The sequence below is a fragment of the Suricata suricatta genome, chromosome 13, assembly GCF_006229205.1.
Source record: "Suricata suricatta isolate VVHF042 chromosome 13, meerkat_22Aug2017_6uvM2_HiC, whole genome shotgun sequence".
Classification (NCBI taxonomy): Eukaryota; Metazoa; Chordata; class Mammalia; order Carnivora; family Herpestidae; genus Suricata; species Suricata suricatta.
The window spans coordinates 30273368-30288325 of NC_043712.1; the positions used below are offsets into that span (position 1 = coordinate 30273368).

Genomic DNA, 14958 nt, shown 5'->3' on the forward strand with positions numbered 1-14958 from the left:
ATCTAGCAATGGCCTTCTTTTTAACATATTTTTTACGTTTTTTTATTTATTTTTGAGAAACAGAGAGACAGCATGAGCAGGGGAGGGTCAGAGAGAGAGGGAGATACAGAATCCAAAGACAGGCCCCAGGCTCAGAGCTGCTGTCACCACAGAGCCCAATGTGGGGGCTCAAACCCACGAACTGTGAGATCCTGACCTGAGCTGAAGTCAGATGCCTAACCAACTGAGCCACCCAGGCGCCCCTCAATGGCCTTCTTTGACTTTCTATACTCCCAGTTCTTCTAATGATTGTAAAAGCACCTAATTACCTATATTAAATCTCTCTCTTGCTTGAAATACCTGGAGTGGTGTCTGTTTTCTAAACTAAATCCTGAGTAATACAGCATCCCATTCCATTTCCTTTTGTTTTTCTTGTTTTCTAAATCCCCAAATCATGATTAATTTGATTGCCAGCCTTCAAACACAGAAGACACTCCCCCCACTAAGATTACCTAACCAGAGACCTGAAACCCAAGAAAAATCTAACGTTTAAGTTAACTGATTGGGAGCCCAACAGATCCTTTGAGCCATAGGAAAAACAAACATCAACATGAGACATTGTATTTCACTTCATTAGTATTATGCCCATAAAAATTTCACAATATGCAGGAACTTCTATTTATTCATATGTATGTGCAAGTATGAAAATGGTTTTCGAGAATTATGTATTATGAGCATCTGATCAGGTAATTGAATCTGCTAAACTTTAAAGGTCATATCACTACTAAAGGACAATTTACTGAACATTCAAAATATGTCTTAACAATTTAGCATCTGTGGTAGTTTGCTAGGGCTGCCAGAAGAAAGCACCACAAACTGAGTGACTTAATCAGCAGAAATTTATTGTCTCACAGAAGTCTGAGATCAAGGTGTCGGCAGGGCCATGTTCCCTCTGATGGGAGCGTGAAGGCACTAGGAAAAGATCTGCTCTTGGCCTCTCTCCTAACTTCTGCAGGTTTGCTGGCAACCTTTGTTGTCACTTGGCTTGTGAGTTATTGCCCCAATCTCTGCCTTATCTTCACGGGGTGCTTTTCCTGGTGTGTGTCTCTGTGGGCAAATTTCACCTCATTTTAAGAACACCAGTCATATTGGATTAAGACCCACCTTAATTACCACATTTTAGCTTGAATACCCCTGTAAAGACCCTATCTCCAAATAAGGTTACCTTCTGAGGTACAAGCAGTTAGAACTCTAACATATATGTGGGAGGGACCCAATTCATACCAGCATCCTTTAGAATTGTCTCTCACTAATGTATGCCCTCAAGTCAAAACATCAAGAATACATCGCAAGCCACATTCTGAACCTAATAAAATCCTAACAATTAAACATAAGTAAAGTTTAGTCCTTAAGTTTTCTTCCCATATGTCACTAAAGTGAAAAGAGTGCTTGCCAACTCTCGATGATCTTGATCTTTTTTATTTCATATCATACATTTAGATCTTTAATTATAAAAATATGATTATAAAAAAATGCAAGCCATTTAGAAGTGAACAAACCAAATATCTTTTCCAGCCTCCTCTCTTCCCTATCTCAAGTCCCATGTCACAGAGAGATTCCATTCAGAGTACATTCTTCCAGGTCTTTTTAATACATGCAAATATAAACATTTTTCTCTTTTTTGCTTACCTGAATTTCTTAACATGTCTGGATGAACACATATACAACTTACCTAAAACAGTAAAACTAGAAGCTTAAAAAAATGAAATGGAAATTTTATTCCAAGTTATCTTAAGTGTATCTCCAGAATTTTAGTGGGAAAGCAGTACAGAAATATCTTTAGTGGGGGAAAAGGGCAACTTACTTGTTTGAAAATGCAATAGAAAAACCTCGTAAGTTCATTATTAGTTCAGTTATTATGCAATTGGGAAGGAACCAAATAGTACAGTTTCTGGCACACAGTAGGTGCTCAATAAATATTAATTAATTAATAGGACAAAAAGCATTCTCCAGGAAACATCTTTTGGGGCTGGAGAGTCTGGATTAGGACTCTGAGGGGGCACAGGTGGTGTTGTCATTGCTTCTTCCAGTGAACAGTTGGGAGTTTCAAAGAGAAAGGAGGGTACGGGGGGTTAAAGGCTGGCTATGCAGATGGTGTTAAAGAAAGAAATTTAGATTTCTGGACTGCAATCTAAAACACTAAAATGATAAGCTCTGGGCTAGAAATGCAGCACATGTTAATAGTGCAGGGAAGCATATGTTGGAACAAAAATGAACTACTAATCTGAGTAAAAGGTCCTGAAAATGGAGATCTAGACCCTGGCTAAAGCTTTGCCTCAATTAAGTATAATTAAACCTAATCACTGAGTCACTGTCATCCAAGTCACTTTTTAAATGATAACACAATGTCCACAAGCCCTTCTAATCTTAATATTCAACATATCTATAAAAGAGAGACAAAAATTAAAAAGTGACATATGTACCCACCAACTAAGGAGACCTAGCAGGCATGACATGGAAGAACTTACAGTAATGCCCAAGGCACCCAATGGTGTCCAGGAGACAACATTAGCAACAGATTCACAAACAAGAGTCATAGTTCCAGATGATTATTCACCAACATGTAGAGTGTGGGAGGAGAACAAAGAAATCTCAATATTCTTTTTAAAAAGACAAAAGCAACATTATGGTCATCCTCAGACTTGATAGTTAGCTGCACAGAAATAGAATATTGTGGTTTACATAAATGAAGAGGCAGAATTTTATTTAGTGTAAATAAGACCTACATTTGCTCAGAGATTCTTAAATTTGAGGACAAAAACACCCAGAAGAATACAGACAGGGTAAGGATAAGAGAAGAAATCAACTCTAATAATTCATTTGCTCATTCATTCCTTCAACCTAGAAGATATTAACAACTAGTATGGTACAACCAATCAGGATGCACAGTTTGGCCAATCAGAACAGATACCAGCTATAAACAAATGGTATAAACGCATGAGGCACCTGGTGCACATATGCTGGCCACCTACCATCTCTGCATTCAGCAACTGAATAAATACATAAGAACAGTGGTGTATGTGTGAGAGTGTGTGTGTGTGTGTGTGTGTGTGTGTGTGTGTGTGTGTGTAAAAACTTACAGGACACTTTTAATCACACATACTCCTACCTTACATGACACCTTTCGTCCAAATTATTGTTAATAAAATTATAAGACCACATATTTCCTATTTCAAGAAAAAGTTTTGAAGTTTACATTTAAAAACTCATTCTATATAAATATATGGCTTAATCCTACATTTTACTGGTTTCAAATATCTTTTAAACTATGTTTTGCTCATTCTTGAGTTGCTGAAGTAAAGCACCCAATAGTGTTAAGGGTTTCTCCATACTTCACATATATGAGACTGTGTTTCTCTTGCTTTTACGTAGGAAATCTAACTTAAACTGGTATTAAATTAAATAGGTATGTCTTAAAAGTTACCGCATAGAAATTTGAAATCAATGCCCCATTGTTCTCAAGCACTTATCATTTCCTAAGAATTCTAAGCCAACTGGATTTTCACTCCTTCGCAGGAAAACATTGTATGCATTGAGATGTTTCTCTTCATCTGAGTACATTGTACCAGTATATGTTCAGATGTGATTTTTAAAAAATTTTTAATTCTTTTTTCATTTTTATAGATTCCCTTCAGGAAACATTTCTGCTTTTAGATCTCTGTTATTGCTTGTATTTCTACTTCTCTGTCTATCCTTACACTATTATTTTCTTTTTCAAAGAGCTATAACTTACTAACAGTTTTCTGAAATATATATTTTTATATAGTGTGTATATACATACATATATATACATATAATTTTTAGCACCATAACTTACATATGCACATAATCTTTAGTCTCTGCCTCTGAATCAGGCTATTTCTTTTCCTCCTTTCTCTGGCTCTGCCACAATTTTTCTACTGCTTTCATGTTGTGTGACAGATGCTGCTGAGGTGGTTGGTGCTGTTGTTTTCATCATCAGATGAGGAGCAGGCTGATAAGACATCATGTTTGTCAACAAACAGCTTTTTATGGTTCTCTTTGACTTTGTTCAGGATACATTTGTGTAATGATCAAATCCCCTCTCAGGATCTAAAATGAAGAGCAGGTTGATGTACCCAGTCACCGCTGGCAAGTGGTCGATTCGGGATGAAATCACGGTTCTTTGACTTAATGTTTTTTCTCAAAGCTACAATATACGAGTCAGATGTACTCAGATATGATAGATGAAGCAGTGATTGTGATATTTACAAATGTATGTCTATATAACTGCATATGCAAATAATTTATGTAATTCATGATAATGGTCTATTCTATAACCACTATTCTGTAACGAGAGGATCCAAAATAACACTAAAACCAAAGATGACATAGTAAAATAGATTGTTACTGGGATGGTATAAGCAGAAAGCTCAGTTCAGCCTATCTAGAGTAATCCAAAGGGCACTATACACTGAAAGAAATTGAAGGACTTCTTTCATATTCATAGCATATGCTTGATAATCCTCCTCCCTTTGGGTTTCTTATTTGCCCTAAAAGAGCCTGTAGAGTTACGTAATTGCAAAATGAAATGCAGCATGAAGAGTGAGTTTCCATTTTATGCTATCCACTGATTAAGTGATCCAGTTTACAGCAATGTCAACAGTCATTAAGAAAAGTCAGAGATTAGATACTGTATAAAAACAGACTAGGCAAATGAATAAATAGCTTGAATAGCTTTTAGAACTTGCTGATATTTAATAATGAGATTTTTATAATGAAATTAAAAATTAATTCACCTGTAAATAATATTAGTAATACACAAAACTATGGCACTGCCATGCATTTCATGCATGCCTTCAATCGTCCTTCATTGGCAAGTCCTTTATATTACATATATTTACCATCTTGACTCTGGGGGATCCCTGTCCTATAGGATCACCCTGAACTCTTCAACTTTATGGAGAAAAGTATGTAAGTCACTCATATGATACCATGCCCTGTTTACCAGTGCCTTGCTAAATATTTAATAAGCAACAGATTGTTAAAAAGCTATTTACCATCACCTCACAATCACTTTAGAAGTTTAAAACCAGGGCGCCTGGGTGGCTCAGTCGGTTAAGCATCCGGCTTCAGCTCAGATCATGATCTAGCAGTTTGTGGGTTTGAGCCCCGCACTGGGCTCTGTGCTGACTGCTAGCCAGAGCCTGGAGCCTGCTTCAGATTCTGTATCTCCTTCTCTCTCTGACCCTCCCCTGCTTACACTGTCTCTCTCTGTATCTCAAAAATAAATTAAAAAACACTAAAAAAAAAAGTTTAAAACCAAGTTTAAATACAAGTGCCTGTCATTTAACTGTAGAAAGATAACTACATTTTTACATGGTTCAGTCACCTAACAATCCATCAATAATTTGCTTCTCAATTCTTTTTTTATCATTTAGAGAGAGAGAGAGTGGGGGGGGCGGGGGAAGACAGAGAGAGAGAGAAAAAGAGAGATTCCCAAGCAGGCTCCATGCTCAGTGCGGAGCCCAACGCAGGGCTCCATCCCACAACCCTGGGATCATGACCTGGGCCAAAATCAAGGAGTGGGATGCTTAACCAACTGAGCCACCAAGATGCCCCATTTGCTTTTCAATTCTAAGCAGATTAGTTTATGCTTTTTCATTTTGAATAAAAACAAAATAATTCAAAGAAATCACCCTCTGCCAAGATTATGTAGGCAAAAATCACTTGGATTGAGATCCTTTGGCTTTTTAAATTATTTTTAGTAATTTTTTATTTGTATATAGTTGACACACAATGTTATTATTAGCATGTTACATTAGTTTCAGATGTACAACAACTCTGTGTTATGCTGTGCTCCCCACAAGTGTAGCTACCAGCTGCCACCATACGTCACTATCACAATATCATTGACTATATTCCCTATGCTGTGCCTTGCCTTCCTGTGACTTATTCAATGACTGGAACTCTGTATCTCCCACTTCACCGATTTCGCCCATCCCCTACTGCTCCCTCTACTTCCCTCTGAGAACCATCAGTTTGTTCTCTGATTTTATAGGTCTGATTCTCCTTTTTGTTTCTTTATTCATTTGTTTTATTTTTTATACTCCACATATAAGTAAAATCATATGGCATTTGCCTTTCTCTGTCTGACTTATTTCATTTAGCAGAGTACCCTCTAGGTCAATCCACATTGTTGCAAATAGCAAAATCTCATCCTTTTTTATGACTGTATAGCATTCCTGTATATATACATGTCTGTGTGTGTGCACACACGTACGTGCGTGCATGCGCCTGCATGCACCACATCTTCTTTATCCATTCATCTGTCAGTGGACCTTTAGGCTGCTCCCACATCTCAGCTATGCTGCTAATACTGCATTAAACATAGGAGTGCATATGCCTTTTCGAATTAGTGTTTCTCTTTTCTTCGGGTAAATAACCAGTAGAGGAATTATTGGCTCATATGGTAATTCCATTTTTTATTTTTTGAGGAAACTCCATACTGTTTTCCATAGTGGCTATACCAATTCACATTCCCATTAACAGTGCACAAGAGTCCCTTTTTCTCCATGTCCTGAACAACACTTATTTCTTCTTTTTTTACTTTAGCCATTCTGACAGGCATAAGGTGATGTCTCATTATGGTTTTGATTTCCATTTCTCTGATAATTAGCAATGTTAAACATCTTTTCATGTGCCTGTTGGCCATCTTTATGTCTTCTTTGAAAAATGTCTATCCAGGCAGTCTGCTCACTTTTTAATCAGATTATTTTGGGGTTTTTGGTGTTGAGTGGTGTAAGTCCTTTATATTTTTTGAACATTAACTTTCAGATATATCAGTTACGAATACCTTCTTCCATTCAGTAGGCTGACTTTTTGTTTTATTGATGGTTTCCATTGCTATACAAAATTCCTCTTAAATCATGAAATGAAGGAAAGTTTCATAATCTAGCAATGTGAGGAAAGGGTCTGGGACTGTGGGAAATCCCAGCAGTTGTGTTTGATAACCACTCCTTTGTTGACAAGCCATAGCCATTTTTCTGTATTTGATTCTCTGCTCCTTGAAATCAGTATGACTGAAGGACTCCTTCCTGACATTACTCCCCATCATTTGGGTGGTGACCCCATCTTATTAGTGAGAAGTCATGCCATGCAAAAGCCTGGCACCTGCTGACTTCCTATTTGCATAACCATATTATTCTTTAAGCGCCATCAGAGCCACTTCCAAATATTATTGATTTATAGTGAGAAAAAGAAGCTCTAAGTGGCATGGCCCTCTCTACTGATTCTTCCTTTATCCATGAAACTTATTCATCTCACCAGGATTTTCACCTTAGGTGCAGTGAGTCCTTTTCACCTATAAATTAAGGTGGTTTTCAGTGAGTAAAAAAAAATTTTTAAGTGACTGATTTTCCATTTTTCCTTATCTCTTTAAGTGACATTTATTCATATTTTTTGATAGCTTCTCTCTTTTCCTTTTCTATCATTTTTCTATCATCTTGACATTTTCATATCCTGCTTTTTTCTATATTCCAAGAAAGCACTTCAAAATTGTGTTTTGCAGTTAACAACTTAGGCAACAACAGATGTTGGCAAGGATGCAGAGAAAGAGGATCTCTTTTGCAATGCTGGTGGGAATGTAAATTGGTGCAGCCACTCTGGAAAATAGTATGGAGGTTCCTCAAAAAATTAAAAGTAGAATTACCCTACAACCCAGCAATTGCCCTACGAGGTATTTATCCAAGGAATACAGGTGTGTTGTTTTGAAGGAGCACATGAACCCAATGTTTATAGCAGCACTATCAACAATAGCCAAAGGATGGAAAGAGCCCAGATGTCCATTGATGGATGAATGGATAAAGAAGATGTGTTGTATATATATATATATATACAATGGAGTATTACTCAGCAATCAAAAAGAATGTAATTTTGCCATTTGCAACTGCATGGATGGAACTACACAGTATTATACTAAGAGAAATTACTCAGAGAAAGACAAATATCATATGACTTCACTCATAGGAGGATGCGAAGATATAAAACAGATGAACATAAGGGAAGGGAAGCAAAAATAATATAAAAACAGGGAGAGGGACAAAAAGGTAGGAGACTCTTAAATAGGGAGAACAAACAGAGGGTTATTGGAGGGGTTGTGGGAGGGGAGATGGGCTAAATGGGTAAGGGGCATTCAGGAATCTACTCCTGAGATTATTGTTACACTGTATGTGACCTTGGATATATTTTTAAAAAAACAAATTTAAAAAATTGTGTTTTGCTTATCTTAATTTTCTAAAATCTCTTTTGCTTTATCCACTCCTAATTCGGATTTTAAATCTGAAGCTATGTTTCTAATTTAAACTCTAATCCAATCTTTATTTCTGCATGCCTTTCAAAAAACTCTTTTGTTCATCTCAATGGACTTTCTCATTATATTATTTTGACTTTTCATCAAAAACTTGATGAAATGCTACAAATTTAGCTAGGTTTGTAAATTTATAAATTTAGCTTTGTAAATTCTATAGTAAATTTTATCCTAAAGCATACCTTTAAAGTCTATACTCTTGGGACAACTGGGTGGCTCAGCTGGTTGAGCGTTGGACTCTTAGTTTTGGCTCAGGTCATGAACTCATGGTTCATAGGTTCAAACCCTACATTGGGCTCTGTAGCTGGCCAGTGTGGAGCCTGCTTGGGATTCTCTCTCTTTCCCTCCCTTGCTTATGCAGTCTCTCTCTAAATAAATAGAACTTTTTTAGAAGCTATAAAAAAAGAAAAGTTTGTACTCTTGAATTTTTCATGATTTTGCTGTGCCATCCTATTTTTTTAAGAATTCCATATTAGTTTTCCTGTATCAGCTACACACTGGAATTAGAAGAGGTCTACTAGAAGGCCTGAGTTTTCCCTCATTGCACATCTGGTTGCTGTTGGAATTTTTTCAATTTTAAACACAAACACTGCTTTACAGACCTTTACATCACAGTTCAGTGAACCAATTACACCCATAGCAAGGAAACTTCATGCGTCATTTCTTCCTTGTGTTTGATTACACAGCTGTGATGGAGGCCAGCTTTCTCTTCTTGAGAACTTTATTCTTGGCCTGCCCTCTGCCAGTCACATGTTTGGCCCTCACTGGCCTCCCTCCTAGACTTCCTACTGGGTGTAAAAGCCCTGCTGTGCTACCAGGCTTTGCTTGATTTAGCTACTACACAGATCCTGGGGCTGCTCCCAAGAGTTGTTGCTCCAATACAGCAAAAGGTTTCTTCCCTTTCTAGATCCAGGCTCAACCTTGTCTCTACAATAAGTGCCATGTAAATGAATTTCTACCAGCTGCTACTGTCTTAGAAAAAGTATTGGCGAGTCAGAGTTTAGTTTTCCCTCACCTTTAATCTTTTCTTACCTCCTCAAAGTTGAAACAATTTATCTGCTCTGAATTTATTTACTCCCCTAATCTTTCCATGGTTACTTATCCCACCCCTCCAACCAATCACAGACTCTCAGGGCCCTTTTCATGCTGACACACATACACCACACACTCTTGCACATACACACTCATACACATAACTACATACAACTCCATTAAAGTCAAGAACATGATAAGCATATTTTATCACAATTATCATTGCTCTGGAAAGTCAATGCAACTAGGTAGGAAAATAGGACCAGTAGCATAAATATTTGCATAAATGAGGTAAAAATATTTTATGTAATAGGTCCATAGGTCTACAAATGCAAGAAAATCATCAATGGTAAAACTACAGGAACTGACAATAATTAATTAAAATCACAATTTATTGCTGAGTGGAATACATTTTAAAAACTGGATGAATATTTTGACTTTAATTATGTGAAATGATATGTGTGCACGTGTGTGTGCATACACACATGTGGGTGTGTATATAAAAATGAGAATATTAAAATGTCAACAGTGGTTATCTTTTTAGGTGATTAAATGCTTGTTTTTCCCTTATCTATATTTTCCAAATGTCCTATATTGACTATGCATTGTTTTTATAATAAAAAGAGAAGATTTAAAGTGATGAAATGACATAATGAATGCTAAAATGCCCAACTATATTAGTTGCTCTTTTCCTATGATTCACCTTAGTGAATATTTGGGAATGTTAAGAAAGTCATTCTTGAAATTATAATTCACATCAAAATTATTATTTCTAATGATATAGGGCCTTTAATAAACACATCTGAAGAATAAATCCAGCCAAGCAGAAGTACAACCTGGAAAATGAAAACAAGAGCAGAGGCCTAAAATCTTTCACAAAGACCTTGTAGGTTGGTATACAATGAGATTCAGTATTTAATAATAGAAAACAATTTCAATGCAAAATGTGTATATTAATGTCAAGTTGGAATGAAGTGCAAACAAGACCAGCAGCTGTGTCTTCTGGTCTTCTTGTCTCTTCTGTCTTCTATATTCCCTTTCTCACTTGTCCCTCAACAGCCTGGGAAAATGCCACACATCCTGAGTGTTCAACAAATATTTATGAAGATAAATGGTGAAGTAACTTTCCAAGGGTCATTTAGCCATTGTCCATGGCTAATGTAAGAACAGATACATAGTAGAAAGTTCTCCAAATACAGATTCCAATTTTAAGTTAACAAATATTTCTCAGAGTATATCACATGTTCTCAGTACTTACACATACTTGAACTAATTTAATTTCATAACATGCTAAGAGATAAATTTCTTCTTCTCTTGTTAGATATGAGGACACTTGGGTTCTTTAAAGTAAAAGGTCTTGCTCATAGGAAAGAACAAGGTAGGAAATGTAGTGCCATCTAACAAATGAACAAATAGAGTCAGGTGGCAGAACTGCTACTGACAGTAGATGAGAGGTTTTATTTGACATAGGAATGAAAGGGGTGAGAATCTTTACTAAGCAAGACCCAAGAACCATGCTGGATACAAGGGACACACTGGTTTTTAAAAAGTAAAAGCCCTGTGTTTAGCTTCATGGTACTTACAGTCTAATTGGAAAAAAACAAGGATTAGGTGAACAATCTCATTAGAACCTATTTTAAATAGGTGAAAGACTATAACAGAGAAGCATAGGTGAATAGGAGGTGTCCAGGTGAAGAAAGTAGCTAAGACTATTCCAGGTAGATGGCAGAGCATATCTGACGGCTCTGAGATAAGAAAAATCCCTGATTCAAACCCCAGAGAATGAACAAGAGCCAGCCAGGGTGAGTGGATAGGGACCAAAAGCAGATTGTAGCAACAGATGCAGTTGGAAGGTAGGCAGGGCCTGAAGGAACTTGTAAGGAGTATTAAGAATTACTTTTATCTTTATCCAAGGAGCAAAATGAAGTCAAAGAGTGATGTTAAATAAAGGAGTAGCACAACATAATTTCTCTTTTTAAAAAGCTGTATTGCTACACCATGAAGAAAAGATTGTAGTGACACAAAGTGAATATGGTATATTGGGTAACAACTCAACATGTGCTGCCTTGCACTTTCCTTCCAGTTAACAAGTCTCCAGAATGCCTTCAAGGTTTCCTTCCCCATGACATTCTGAGTCATATATTGTGAGTGGGATTTATCTCCCAGTGAGTCTCCAGTCAGCAAATCCATCCCTCTGACTACAGTGACTAGTTCAGAGTAGTACACATGACCCAAATTGGGTAAATGAAAACAAACAAAAAGACTACTGGGAAAGAAGCTTTGTCACTATGCTAAGAGAGCTTCTGGGGAAAATGTTTTCTCTTCCTGAAGATCATGAACAAGGAAGCACGAGGAGCTAGAACCTCTAAGGAGTCCCCATATTTGACAGAACAATACAGTTTTCGCAGGAAGATAACACCATATAAAGTACAGAGGAGAAGTTGAAAGAAACCAAAATTTTGGCAACTTTGGTGGCATTCTCAATCAAGTTTTGCCTGAAACTGACCCTGACTCTGGCCTTTTCAATCCTATAAACCAATAAAAAGTCTTTTATTGTTTAAAATGTTTTTATTATGTGTACCAAAAAGAGAAACTCCTTATGGAGATAACTCTTAGGAAGCTGTACTCTAGGGTAGAGATACCATTAGCAGGGCTAGGGTTGTTAACAGTAAATGTGATAAATGTGACGAATTTGAGATTTATTTAAGAGGTCTACTTAACAGAACTGGTAAGAAGTCTGAGAGAGAGGGGTGCCTGAGTGGCTCAGTCAGCTAAATGTCCGACTCTTGATTTCAGCTCGTCATAATTTCATGGTTCATGACAGAATGGAGCTGGCATTAGATTCTCTCCCTCCCTCTCTCTCTGCCCCTCCCGTGCTCAGACTCTCTCTTCCCCCCCGCCTCTCTCTCCAATTCACTCTCTGTCACTCGCTTTCTCTTTCTCTCTCAAAAATAAATAAATTAATTTAAAAAAAAAAAAGGAAGTTTGAGAGAACAAGGTATCAAGGATGACTGCTAGTTTTCTAGGTGATAAAGAGGGGTAAACAATTCAGGACCATTGCAAAGAGAGCAAACTTCAGGTTGGGCTCAGGGTGGGGGAAGGCAAGCATAGCTTTGTACAGCTTGAGTCTGTGGATCCTGTGAGCTATCCAAGTAGAAATGTCATAGTCAGTTGAACATGCAAAGCACATAAGAAAGGAGTAATAAAATACTACTACATAACAAATGCAAAAGAGCAAGTCTATACAGTATCTGCCTGTTCTAGCCTTGGAATCATAGTCAGAAGAATGAAAAAAAAAAAAAGGTGGGAGGCGAGATATTCTTTATGGAGTGGAGAAAGTCTTTCCTAGTCTGTAGAAAATGACAGAAATGCTAAGAAAAGTGGGAATTGGGTATGAGTCATACATTTTTCAGAGAATGGAGTACAACCTGGAGGGCAAAAAAAACAAAACAAAACAGAACCTGAACACATTAGTAAATTGATTCAGGAGAGAGCAGAGTTTTAGCTAGTAACCATATTTAAAAGTCTATCTATCCCATTAAAATACTATGAGGTATATGAGGTCTCAACATGCTCAGGCTTGAGTTAAAATGTGCTGCATTGTGCCTTGCTTGTTAAGAAATGGTCTTTGTGAATCCCAGGGAAGTAGACTCCATATGGGGGCTTGGGAGGGAGGATTAAACACCCAAACTGCCAGTTATATATAGAGTGGTGTCTATGGGTTTTTCTTTTTTTGTATCAGAAGCCACAACATTTTGATATGGAAAATGGGAAAGAATGTACAAGTTTCAAGGTGATAAAATCTTCAAAGCAGCATTTCTGGGCCCTGGGATTTCTCCTTAATAATGTAAATTATTTAAGGAATTAAATAATAATTTTTCTATATTCAAAGAAAGAATGTATTATATCTGTGGTCAGAAAATTTTTGATATTTGATATTTGATATTTGACGGAAATGAATGTTTTGGCAACCATAATTGCAAGACAGAAGGCAAAGTCCCTGTGAAAGAGGAAAAAATATCCATATGAAGAGAACAATCTAAAACAAAAACAACAGGAATGAGATTGCAATGGAAAAAATACAAAGTCACAGTGCAAATGAGGAATTAAAATCAACTTGGAAGGCAATTAAGGGAAGGAAAACTGAACCAATGCTGAAGACAAACTTGAAAAGTTGCATAAAGAAAGAAGAAAAAACAAAGATATGAAAACTGAAAATATAAGCACATGGGAAAGGCAAGCCAAAGAAACCAAATCTCATATAAGGAAAAGGTATGATTTCAAAGGATCTCTAAGGGTATATAAAATCAAGAAAAAGCTAGAAAACCAGATTTGAAAATGAAAGGAAACCAAAGGAGCTCCAGAGGGTAAAGACATAGAAACTTGCCAATCTGTGGATAGAAGAGACTCCAGGCCACAGATGACAAGGGACCACACTATGCTTAAAACATATATAGTATACATATAATATACATAGTCTGACTATGCTGAAAACAGTGGGTTTTTTTAAAGACAGCTACTCAATAAATGCTTGTTTAAATGAATGAAAATTTAACCATGTGAACATTAAATAGACTAATACTTACATAGATATATTGTTAGATCAATTAATGACAGAAAATCAAAAATCACACCTTCATCACTGTCTCTATTCAATCACTCACAAATGCCCATTGCTTTTATTTCTTAGATTTCTCTCAATTCCATCCTTTTTACTTCCATTTCCATTTCGATTACTTCAGTTTAGGCTTTTAAGCCCTCCCCCGCTCCCCTTTAACTACAGCAATGAATCTGATCTTTGATCCTCAGGTATGCACATATGGTTAATTAATCTATGATAAAGGAGCCAAGATAAACAATGGGGAAAGGACAGTCTCTTCAATAACTGGTACTGAGAAAACTGGATATCCATGGGCAAAATAATAAAATTGGACTACCGTCTTATACTATACACAAAAATTAACTCAAAATGAAAAAGACTCAAATGTAAGACCTGAAACCATAAAACTCAAAAGACATAGCTCCTTGACATTGGTCTTGGCAATGACTTTTTGGATCTGACACCAAAAGCAAAGGCAACATTTAGTTCCCACTAAATGAACAAGTGGGACTATATCAAACTAACAAGCTTCTGCACAGCAAAGGAAATCATCAACAAATGAAAAGACAACCTAATGAATGGAAGAAAATATTTGCAAATCATACATCTCATACAGGGTTAAAAATCCAAAATACATAAAGAACTCACACAACTCAAAGCAAAAAAACAATCTACTTTAAAAATGTACAGAGTCTGGCGCCTTAGCCCGCTCGGCCATCCTGACAACGCTAGGTGGTTATGTTTAAATGAAGTTGCTTTTACAGCACCAAAGACTTAATCATCCATTTCCTACATAAAAGGTAGCTACTTTTTTGCGTGGACCTCAAGTATATTGTAGTATAGAGGTGGAATTTAGGGAAAGGTATTAAGCAGGCTATGTTTTAGCTTATGGGCAAGTAATAAATTGTATCATTTATCTTGAGTGTATCATAGATAAGCTGCTATATAATGATTGCCACTT

At 36.7% G+C, this 14958-nt stretch overlaps 1 long non-coding RNA gene across 2 annotated transcripts in view; it reads right to left on the reverse strand.

Annotated features, from left to right (window-relative positions):
- Nucleotides 1-860: 860 nt before the first annotated feature.
- The window catches only part of LOC115276593, a 101501-nt gene continuing 87403 nt past the window's right edge, over nt 861-14958 (reverse strand). For both annotated transcript variants that reach the window (XR_003902017.1, XR_003902018.1), the window contains exons 4-5: nt 3857-4110; nt 861-1086 (exon numbers count right to left, since the gene is read on the reverse strand). This is a non-coding gene — a long non-coding RNA (uncharacterized LOC115276593). The remainder of the gene's footprint in view (nt 1087-3856; nt 4111-14958) is intronic.